General features: G+C 35.0%; 1 long non-coding RNA gene across 1 annotated transcript; it reads left to right on the plus strand.

The window, feature by feature from the left end:
- Window positions 1-7,479: 7,479 nt before the first annotated feature.
- On the plus strand, window positions 7,480-9,284 carry LOC117802228. The gene is made up of 3 exons (XR_004625292.1): window positions 7,480-7,510; window positions 8,527-8,643; window positions 9,199-9,284. It is a non-coding gene; the product is annotated as an uncharacterized LOC117802228 (long non-coding RNA).
- Window positions 9,285-12,539: the final 3,255 nt, after the last annotated feature.

Raw genomic sequence — 12,539 nt, forward strand, 5'->3', positions numbered from 1 at the left:
GAGCAAATCAACATAGCATCTCTTAATGCTATTTCAGTGTCCCAAAGGTGTGGTAAAACCCCCGATATCACATGAGATCATTTTAGGTAACATAGTGATAAACTTCTAAAAAAAAAAAAAGAAGTTACAAATGTATGTATGTTATCTATCTATCTATCTATATATATATATATAAATGTTATAAAAAATTAATTATTAACAAATTTGCAATTGCATATGTTTCTCATGCCAGTTAGATTTAAAAAACAAGTTAGTTGCTTTATGAAATTAAGTCAATAATAAAGGTGGCACATGAAGGTTAACTGATGTTTGGGAAACACTGATCTAATTTAATTCCTAAATCCCCTTAAAACCTCACACTGTCTGTGGACAACATTTTTTGCCCCTTCCACACACCAAACTTCGGTCTATTCCTTCTCTTGCTTACTTATCACTCATTCTCATCTCCAGTAGTGCAATGCAGAAATGGACACAGGAATTGCACGTATTTACCGTTAGCCCTTTCGGTTAGTTCACTTAAGTACGATTTGCTGTTTAAGTCTCAAGAAGAGCCATTGACTTGTTTGTTCAGAAACCATGTATGATTGCCTAACAACATCTGGAAATGATTGTATTCTTCATTCAGTCATCAGCTTGCCAAAGGGGAATGGAGGGAGTGGAATAAGAAGAAAGTCATCTCATTTCTCACCTGATGAGACGCTAAGTTCGAGTCCACCAACAGGTATTCAATTGTGTGACCTCTAGGCCTGCACTGAATCCTCACTCCCTTCCCCTGAACACTTAGCGAGGGAGGCACAAAAGTATGGAGCTCAAGAATTGTCCCTCGATCAAAATTCCAGCACTCTGCTTACTAGCCTGGTAACGGTGACTTTGAACTCACTTTTTTAACCTCATCTGTCCTCACTTTCTTCATCCATAAAATAGGGATAATCTTCAGGGTAATAACATTTCATAGAGTTGTTATAAGGATTAAGTTAGTTAATATATGTGGTGTGCTTTACAGTTCCTCTGTGTAGTGCATTTTTGGTATGTGTTTGCTCTTATTATCATCTTAAGTGAGTTCTGAAAAGTCACATTATTTCCAGCCCCTCTAAATATATTATTTGAAGAGAGCCTTTTCCTCCTTCGCTTTGAGCTAAATGTATAACTCTAAGGTAGAGTAACTCATTCGAGGCTGGAGAGAGCCAAGGAATAGACCAGGTAAGAGCATTGGTTTCACTAGCAGAAAAAGTCTGACTTTGTCATTTAGTAGCTCTTTTGCCTTCGGCAAATTACTTTGCTAGCTCTACTCTCCTGGTTTTTGAGACATAGGGTTTCAACCCTCATAGGGTTGAAATAGAATTAAGTAAGATTATGCATGCAGTGTACTTTTTGGTAGGTGTAAGCATATTTTAAAAGGTGGTTATTATTATTAATCAGCATTCTTCTAGTGATGTATGGGAAAAATTTGTATGCTGTGAGCTTTTTCACTGTCAGGCAAGAAATTTTCACACACACACACACACACACACACACACACACACACACACCGGTATACAAATTAAATAAAGCTAGGACAATTTTATTTGAAAAATCCCACTAAAACAAGACGTATCAAATTGAAGTAAAGATTTAGGTGGCATTGCTGGTTTTGTTTATAAATTCCCCAATAATATACACCTGTGACCAACAAAATGCCCCTCACCTGGCCATTATCTGTCCCCTTAGTCTCATATTTTCATATTATGAACATGAGGTAAGTCTCCCAATTTTTCCTATGCAATTTCCCTATCAAATAAAATGTGTACTTCATTTCATTCTACTTTCCTCACGAAGATTAAAAAATAGACACTGAAGGCTTCAATAGAACATACTATATATTTCCAGTGCAATGAAAATAACCTAATTTTAAAAATAAAATAATTAAGCAGTACCAGCTTCTTGTGACAAAGAAATGCCCAAACTACATTAGGGCCTTTATCCAAGTCAATCACTTGCCAATGTTCTTCTGATCTTATGCTATTTTAGAGATAAGGGACAAGAGAATGAGTGCATCATTCATGAACACGCTACTGTCACCTCACAACCTCTGACCCTCCACGGGCTCCCTTAGCTGTCTGCTCTTTGGGGGCCTGCAGTTCTGCTAATCTTGCTGACCAGTGATGGGCAGGGGGAACCGCAAGTGTGACAGTAGCCAGGAGCCTCTGGCCCCAGCTAAAAACCCCCACCTGTTTTCAAGCCTCTGGTGAAGCCTCATTTTGCACTGTATCCCTCCTGACTCCCCAGATTATATTCTAGACAGAAGCGTCTCTACTCTGCCTTGCCTTCAAGTCATGCCAAGTCGAGGCCATGCCTTTTCCACTCACATCTTTTCTATGACAGAGGCCCCCGATTTTCTGTGCGTGAACCCCACAAGATACATATTTTGCATGTAGGAGTACAAGATAATTTTTTAAATGTCAAAAATAGAACGGAGTTTCTTTTAACAATCTAAGTAATATTCTAACATTCCCTCACTGGAAACATTTAATACTAGAAAAAGAGTGAAGATTAATTTAAGAAGTCTATATATTTAATATAAATACAGCATTTGGAATCAGAAAATGTCTTTGAATCTTTGCTCTACTTATTAGGTGTCTTTGGACACTTAATCTTTCTTAGCTCGACTTTTCTCACCTTTAAACTAAATGCTTTCTTCATACGGTTATCTTGCAATGCAAACACATCAGGTACATAAATCACTTAGCATGGAGCCTGGCATTTGATGGCAGCTCAGGGGCGAGGAAGTCCCTGCCTCTTCTCCCGCCCACAACTAAAAACTATCCATGAGAGCATCAATAATCAGATCAGAGACTCGGAAAGGAGACCTGGAGCATTTACAGAATGGTCGGGGAAACCAAGATTTTCCATCACAGGTAAAAAGAGAATCTGAAGGGAGACTGAAAGAGGAGAATGCCTTTCCTCATAACAGGACTTGTTTACTTCAGGATTTCATCTCTCCTTTCCATTCCCTACCTGTAAACAACTAAATGTCTGAATAGCAGTAATACCCCACAACTAATTTATTAATTTACCTTCTTAAAATAAATTTCTGGCAGCCTGGATTTATCAAAGCAAATCCCTTTTGGTAATTAGTAAATAAGAACACAATATGCCAAACTGAGTCAACTTGGAAAAGCATTGTCTACCAGCCTCTAGAATAAGCTTCTGGGTAATTGGTTGGTATATATTTACAACGTGAATGAGTTCAGTTTTTATGATGCATTGTAAAATCACCAAGTTATTTTATAACTTTTTTAATCTATTCATCATAGACAGCTGCACTTGCACACTAGTTTTTCCGTATTTCTAAACTCTCCCTTATGTTCTGGGTCTGGTTTCGGGGCCAGGCCAGATTTATTTTGTAAGCTGCTCTGAGCTTTCAGGTGGCGATAATTAATGACCCAGGCCTTCATCTACAGGCATTATAACTCACTTTGGGTCACTTTTCCAACCACTAAAGCAGTAGTTTTGCACTGTAAACCAACTTCCAATCAATATGAAGCATCTGAGGTGTGTTTATTTATATATGTATTGCTTTTCATCTTCACACCACTTTCACAACATCAACTAATGGTCCCTAAAATAGGCGACCATGGTTTGTTCAAGGCTAGCAGCACCAACTCGAAAAATCCTGAGATGCAGCGGTGGGGACAGCATCCCCTCAGGATTCAGAGGGGACAATTTCCTTCATGTTATTTCTCTTCGTCACTTCCTGGGGAAAGTTTTCATTCAGATTTACTCTGTGTCTGACACCCAAAAGAAAAAAAAGAAAGTCTTGTCAACAGAAGAGAGCACAACCGGGCAGGGGTATCAACTGTCTGAACAGCGGATTCCGATTGTCTCACAGGTCAGTAGAGCACTAGAATATCCACATTGCTTTTGCCAGGGTACACAGGAGAGCTGGGTTATCAAAAGCTAATTACTCAGACAAGGTTTTGAAAGCACCCCTCATCCTTAATTATCTAGCTATTTCAGAGGAAAATGGGTGTGGTGCTTTAATTTTTTGCTAGAGGGAAAGTGCTGACATTTCCGGATAATTTCCTCCGTTTTCTACTTTAGTTAGCATGTATTCGATAGGAGGTTATACCCAGTGCTTTCCAAATTATTACCACTCCTCTAAAAACACCACCATCTGTGAGTGGAGGTCACAGTTCATCTGTAAGGCTGTGCTTAGTATCACACTCCTCACTATTAAGTATTCTGGTTGTAACAGAGACCGACTGGGTTGCTATCCCTTTTTTCTCTGTTCTTCAGAAAGACTGAAAAAAGTCTGCTCATTCATATGGGTTTCAACATTGACATAAAAAGTAATTAAATCATAGTGCTAGACCAATTTCTAAATACAGCCCCCTTTTAAAATAAACGCTTTAGTAATTTCAGAAAAGAATAACAAAAGATTTAAATATGTCTAGATAACCTGTGAAAATGAGTTGGTTTTCCTTTGTTTTCTTGCTTTATAGTGACAATTGCTATGAGAAATGGAAATTGTCATGTGTTTGTCTTTAAAATCAGTGCAAAGTTTATGACTTACGCTTTTGATATCATCAGACCACATGCAAAGGACCTAAAGCTGTTTGCTTTTAATTACTAGTAAAACAGGAAAGCAATTAGAAGAGCAATTAATTCAATATGTAGTAGGACCTTTTATTATCCATTTTTATTATAATAACCCAACATATAAATGCCACAGTTCACAGGCTATGCTCCCAAAGAATAAATACAATTATCATGAAACAAGAAGCCCTTCATAAAAACAGAGTAAGTGCCAGCTAGTGATCTTAACTATACAAAAAACATCACAGTAGACCAGTTACTAACTTGTGTTCTTCTAACCCCTCAAAACTAACTTGTTCCTCACTAAAGCAATATTTACTGCTTTGATCTCAGTATCTGGGTTATTTTTAATAATTTCCCCAAATAATAAACATCAAAGTGAATAATGTGATGATAAATTTTAATTTAACTCAAGAGAACTTATTTTATTGCAGAATTAATTGTTTCTTCTCTCACACACCAAATACTATAGGCTGAAGTGATGACAACTTTTTTTGATCTGTAAAATTTCCTGTGGCTTTTGAATTTCCCTCACAGATGAAATCTGTTTTTTCCCCAATTGTCATATTTTTCCATAAGACTAATCCTTTAACTATGTCGCTCATGTCAGAATAAGTTTTCAGAATGATTGCTCCATTTTAAAGTTTTCCTGAGGATTTATAATTGGTACTTTTGCACCATGATTGTGAGAGATTTTTGGATATATTTTAAGCATGATTTTGATTTGTTAATGTTCTAGTTACTATGATGAGCAGAAAAGTACAAAGTATGAGATCCATATCAGAGCTTGAATATTGAAAATGCTGTTACAACAAAACTTGAAAATTGAAATTACCAGAGGAATATTTGCCTGTAAAACCTACTAACAAGGACAGTATTATCTCTTTTCCTAGCAATGTGATTAACTAAAACTTTTAAAGAAATAATGATTCTTGTAAGAGTTGAATATATAATATTCATTCTGATACTAATTAAATATGTTTACCACTTCACAAATGAGAGAAAATAGACTAATAACCCTGGTTGTCAGCTAACCTGAACTATATTGAAGCATTTACTCTGGGGAATGTTATACCAATCCTTCAGATCCAATTCTAGGTCTTTAAAGGCCACGTAGCATTGAAGCTCTTAGTTTCAAAGACAGAAACAGTACAGGAGGTGGACGTTAATTAGCCTTAATGTGTTTTTGAGTCTGGTCTTCTAATTGGCTCACTGTCTGAGGCATTGCCTGAACTGTACAAAGAGGATGCTTTGTGGAGACTACCTTTGGCAACCCTGTTCTTGTTTGCTGGTCAGTTTTTTGACATCCTGCGACCTCTAGTGAGAACCAGAAGTTGTCAGCCAACATAAATTTCCTTGCCTGGTCTGAGTCCCCATAGGAACCACAGAGAAAGACAGAAAAGAACTTCAGCAAGTCTCATAGAATATTCTTTTCTTTTTTCAGATCACAGCATTTATTCAAGTTTGAGTGAGTGAAAATATCTAAAAATATATACCTCAAGAAATTTTTCCTCAGGTTTTCTAGAAATTACATTGCAGTCATTAAAGTACCTTCAAATACTACACTGAAAAAAATTAAAATGCATGCAAATGAAAAGGAAAATGGTGAAAAGTCCAATAACCACATAAGCCTAGTATCAAAGGAAAAAAGAAACTAATGTGCCTTGTCTGTATATTACAAATGATTTCAAGTGGACAGCTATTTGATATTTGTTTTTCAGCAAATTTTTGCAGATTATATGTATATGGAGTATATAATTACACTCTATTTTAATTAATCCTATAAAGCTTAGTATTATTCCCTGAAATTAAGATATCAAATAAGTAAGTGCATTTCAATGTAAAACATAAATGCATAAACAAGAATATGAGGTAAGAACGAGACTGTATCATGGCCTTAATTTTCAAAGCACAGAGTGTACCACCTGGCATGCTGCTAGTTCTAAAAAGTTTAGTTGTAGTAACTAATAGCTTTTATAATGATGCATAGTTGTTTGAGGTCAAATGTATTTATTCACAGTATAGTGTAGGCACAGAAGGACGGATGACACACGGTGGCAGCTCTGAATGTACAATCTAATTGGAGGAAGGACAGGGGTAGCTTGATAGAATGTAAGTACCTTATATGATGAACAAATGAAAAATTACAGACGTTCTCTGAAAAGCGATCACTTTTGCTTTAGGAAGTAAGGGAAGAATGTTTATAGGGTTGTTAGACTTTGACAGAGGAACAAGCAAGTGCCTTTCAGCTTCCTTTGATGCCATATAAATTCTGTTCTTCTTCCTCAGCCTTATTTTAGCCTTTACTTAATCTGTAATATAAAGACAGATCATACTATTTCTTTTATCTTACCTTGGGTAATACTCTTATATTTCTTCCCAAATTTCACATATATTCTATAACTTTCTGTATTATAATCTTTCTATTATTGGTAACGGTAAACATTAACGCATCATTTACATCAGGACATTTGGTAGGACTAATACAGTTAAAACGGGTTTTACACCTAAACATTTATATATGGTTTTTCAGTTTTTCAGGACTATAGTTCTATGGGAATTATAAAATTTATCCATACTTAAAAAATTGGAACACTCCATACCTCTTTACTGGTATAATGTGTAAAGATGTTTCAAGAAACGTGAGTTCAATCTAAAATTCTTCCTGAAAAAAAGGTAAGGTTTTTGATCAAATAAAGTATTTTCTTGGAGATACATTTTATGAATGATCTAGTTCATATTTTATTTATTTTATAAAATACTTATATCCCCAAACTAAATAAATGTATTTAATTTAACAGAATCCCAAACTTTTTAAACAACAGTTTTATCAAGATGTAGTTGAGATGAAATAAAGTGTACATATTTTAAATGTACAACTTGATACATTTTGACATACGCACACACCTATCAAGCCATCACTGCAATCAAGATGGTAAGTATATGGATCACCACCCAAAGTTCCCTCACGTTCTTTGTGCACCTTTCTTTTCCCACTTTTCCGTACTTCTCCACCCTGCACTCCCCCTCCAAACAAACTGATCTGCTTTCTGTCACTCTAGGCTTGTCTGCATTTTCTAGAGTTTTCTAGAAATGCAACAATATAGTATAGAATCTTTTTAGATTGGCTTTTTTCATTTAGTATAATTAGGGAGTCATCTTTGTTGTTGATGATCTCAAACCTGTTTTGACAATGTCTTAAAACTTCTGTTACAGGGTCATTTTTTTAGAAATATGCCTATGAATACTTATGCACATCAGTATTTTATGCTCACATACATATAATATGTATATTATATGCACTTACTTATTTGATATCTTAATTTCAGGGAATAATACTAAGCTTTATAGGATTAATTAAAATAGAGTGTAATTATATACTCCATATACATATAATCTGCAAAAATTTGCTGAAAAACAAATATCAAATAGCTGTCCACTTGAAATCATTTGTAATATACAGACAAGGCACATTAGTTTCTTTTTTCCTTTGATACTAGGCTTATGTGGTTATTGGACTTTTCACCATTTTCCCTTTCATTTGCATGCATTTTAATTTTTTTCAGTGTAGTATTTGAAGGTACTTTAATGACTGCAATGTAATTTCTAGAAAACCTGAGGAAAAATTTCTTGAGGTATATATTTTTAGATATTTTCACTCACTCACACTTGAAACTTGAATCAATGCTGTGATCTGAAAAAAGTACTTTATCATTGTATGGGTAGAGTTGATCCAATGGAATCTTTAAGACATAATGAGAATCACTCTCACAGTCAGATCTCAGAAAAATTACATTTGCAGTAAATAACTATGTACATATACATATCTAATTTAGAGTTCTGTAATCATGGAAAATTCAAAGTGGGTAACTCATCAGAAAATGATGACTTAAGAAATAACTATAAATCTTTTGAACATCACACAATATTTTTTTTTCCTATTTTAAACAGAAAGTTGGTGGAACTGTATCCTTAGAGAGATGTTCGAAGGCGTGAAGAAGCAGGCTTGATTCTAACCCAGCAGAATAGACCCCAGAAAAAGACCACAAAACTAGCCTGCCAAGAGAGGTACCACATTTGATACAATCAGAAAGGGAGGAATCAGAAAGCCTTTGCTGGAAATGTTGACTTCCAGAAGACATCCCCTTAGCTTTGATCCCGAAATTAAAGTCATTGTCACCACCACACCTATTTCTGATGCAACACTGAAACACTGCTGCAGAAAACCCAACTTGCCTACTACAGTGCCTACTAAGAGAACGAAGAGAAACTGTCTCCACAGCAGGACAAATCTTCCATGCTCACCTTTTGGAGCACTGCTACCCAACATGGTAGCCACTAGCCACATGTGACTACGGAGCCTTTGAATATTTAGTCCGAATGCTAATGTATTCTAAGTTTAAAATACACACCAGATTCCAAAGACTAAGAGGGAAAAACGGAATGTAAAATATCCCAATATTTAAATACTGATTACATGTTGTAATGATAATATATTGAATATATTGGGTAAAACAAAATGCATCTTTAAAAATTAATTTCATTGTTTTCTTTTTACCTTTTGTAATGGAGTTACTGGAAGATTTAAAATTTCCTATGTGGCTTACATTAAATTTCTTTCAGACGGTGCTGTTCTAGAACTCGTGAGAGTGCATCTTTTAGAAGAGCCAATTTCACATCCAAAAATTTAGTTGCGAGGAAGTCAAGTAAAGGTAGGTTTTAGCTTTTTAGTTCCTGTCACTCAGAAAGGCCTCCTAATCGAAAGCTGAAATGCATACTGAGAAAGCTAAGTCATTGTATCTTCTACATGAAGTGTTTTTTAGTAAAAATCTCAGGCAATATCTCACAAGGTTAGTTTTCTCTTTGTAATGATTTTTGATAGTATGTGTCTTATCCTAATTTTATTATATTCACTCACAAATTATTTAGAAGATTTATTTTTTTAATTTCAAAGATTTATTTTGTTTAATTTCAAAGTACTTGAGTTGTTTTCTCTTTTTATCGACTTAATACTAATTTTTATTTCCTTTTTGGAATTTTTACCAAAGAAGGGGTGGTGTACATTTTTGCTATTTGAAATGTATTAAGATTTTTTTGTGGCCAAAGTATAACCAGCTTTGCTAAAGCCCCATAGGGGTGGAAAAGAAATAGGTTTTCTCTGCTGTAACATAAGAAACTTAGTTTGTATGTGTTAATGTCTTTATTTACATTAGTCATACTGTCACTACCGTTGCTTTTTGTTTTGTTTTTGTGGTTGTTACATTTTGTCTTGTTTCTGGTCAAACAGATCTGCTAAAATAGGGATGTTTAAAAGTCTGCAACTTGTTACGAATAACTTAAAATTAGGAGATGGAGTAAAACATTTAACAAATTAGCAAAGTATAGGCTGGTAAATATAATCTAAAAGGTAAATGGAGTTTGTCTGCCTGGCACAGTTACTAGAGTACAGGACTCTTGATCTCAGGGTTGTGAGTCTGAGCCCCATGCTAAGTGTAGAGATTTCTTTAAAGAAAAAAAAGGTAAAATAAATGAGAACCATGAAAATTTCTGTGTGATGAAACATTCTGTCTGTGGGGATTGGAAGAAGACACCACATAGGATGAGACATTTTATGTGATTCTTAAAACATGAATAAGATTTGGGGTTATAAAAGAGGGAAAGCGGTTACAGCCCCTGAGAACAAATAATCCAAGGTTGGTCTTGTGACAACACAAATGTTTGCTAAAGCTAAAGATACAGATTGTCTGGAACGTGAGTTACATATTGGGAAGAAGAGGTACATATCAAGGAACCATTAACCATTTTGAGAAAGAGAGAAATATAACAGAGTTGAAGGTTTTGGAAGGTTAATCTGGTGATGTTTCCAGGAATTATTTGAAAGTGGAAGGTGTGGAGGAATATATTGCCACAGTTCATGTCACAGTCCTGACAATGAAAATGTCAATTCATTGAATGGAGTATTAAGTACTCCATTAAGTAAATAAATTACTATGAAGGAGTAATTCATAGAATTTGATAAACTAGATTAACTTTTGTTTTCCAGTGGAAAGGGGCAGCAAAGGAAAAAGAACCATCAACACACACAAAGTTCTAACCAGAATGACCAGAGATACTAAAAACAAATGACCAGAGATGCTAAAAACAATTAAAAAGTCATGGGGCACCTGGGTGGCTCAGTTGGTTAAGCGTCTGACTCTTTTTTTTTTTTTTTTAAAGATTTTATTTATTTATTCGACAGAGATAGAGACAGCCAGCGAGAGAGGGAACACAAGCAGGGGGAGTGGGAGAGGAAGAAGCAGGCTCCTAGCGGAGGAGCCTGACATGGGGCTCGATCCCATAACGCCAGGATCACGCCCTGAGCCGAAGGCAGACGCTTAACCGCTGTGCCACCCAGGCGCCCCTGACTCTTGATTTTGGCTCAGGTCATGATCTCAGGGTCGGGAGGTAGAGCCCCACATCAGGCTCTGCACTGGGTATGGAGCCCTCTTACGATTCTCTCTCCCTCTCCTTCTGCCCCACCCCACCTAAAAAACAAAAAGAAGTAAAAAGTTCAGTGAAATATGTTAGCTCCCTAATTTATATCTCCTCTTTGCTGAAGTCTCATATATTCAATTGTCAGTCTCAATTTGGATATTTCTTACACATCTCAAAGTTAGCATGTTCAGACTGTTCTTAAACCCAGACAGGTCTCCCCAACCCGGACTCTATCTCATATTGTAGCCATATTTCTTATCTCAATAAATTTTCTGTCTTACATATTAAAATTTCTTTGAAAATATTTTCTTAAGGGCTATGTAAGATTTTACCTTAAGGAAGCAATAAAATCACCTCCAGCATTTCTCAATTGTTGGACCGTTAGACTTATCCCCAATTTTGTGGTGCTTCAATGAACATTCTTACTTTTACTTAGATCTTGAAATAATTTCATTATTTCCTTAGAATATATTTTTCAGGATAATTCAGTAGAATAAAAGCATATGGTGAAATTAATGTCAAAAAGTATGATCATCATTTAAGCCCATATTATATATTATCTTTTCAGAAGGTTTTACCATGTTAATATTCTATCAGCAGTATATGAGCGAGTGTATTCTCACCATATACCTACCCAATAGTGAATATAATCTACTTTAAATCTTTGACAATTTCAACATGCAAAAAAGTCCACATTAACTAGAATTTGTTTGATTAAATACTAGTGGTGTTGAACAATTTTTTTCTTATGTTTATTAAACATTTGTGTTAGTTTTTCAGGGAATAACTTTTTATATTCCTTACCTAGTTTTCAATTGGAATTTTTGGGGGGTAATTTCCTCGTATATACTTTTTTGTGATCACTGTAAATATTTTCCCCAAGTTTGTTAGTTTCTTTTGAATTTGTGACATTTTAGTGACACAGAAATCTCCACTTATTATGGTCTTAATTCAATCACTCTTTGTGGTTTTATTTTACTTTATGATCTCTTTATTCATATCTAAAGAGCAGATGATATATTTAATTTACATACTTTTTATTTATATTTTTGCTAATTTAATAAATTGAGAAATCAACTTTCCTAACACTATTTTATTGACTAATTCTTCCTTTCACAATAATTCGTGATACCAGAATCTATTTATAAACTATGGATTCTGTCCTTTCCAAATGTCCATCTATAAAATGCTGGATCTACATTGTTCTAATTATTTGGTTTTATATTATGTACACATAATATGGCATGTAATATATATTATGGAATATACATTTTACTAGGTGTATAGGTATTTGCTAACACTGTTCTCTTATTAGTATTCTTGTTCAAAATTCTCTTAGCTAACTCTTCCCATGAACTTCTGTGAGAGTTAATTTTATTGATGGGGCCACGGGCTGCCCAGATATTTGATTAAACGTTATTAGCAGTGTGTCTGTGAGGCTGTTTCTGAATGAAATTAACATTTGAATTGGTAGACTGAGTAAAGCAGAT

Source organism: Ailuropoda melanoleuca, chromosome 5 (genome assembly GCF_002007445.2).
Source record: "Ailuropoda melanoleuca isolate Jingjing chromosome 5, ASM200744v2, whole genome shotgun sequence".
Taxonomy (NCBI): Eukaryota; Metazoa; Chordata; class Mammalia; order Carnivora; family Ursidae; genus Ailuropoda; species Ailuropoda melanoleuca.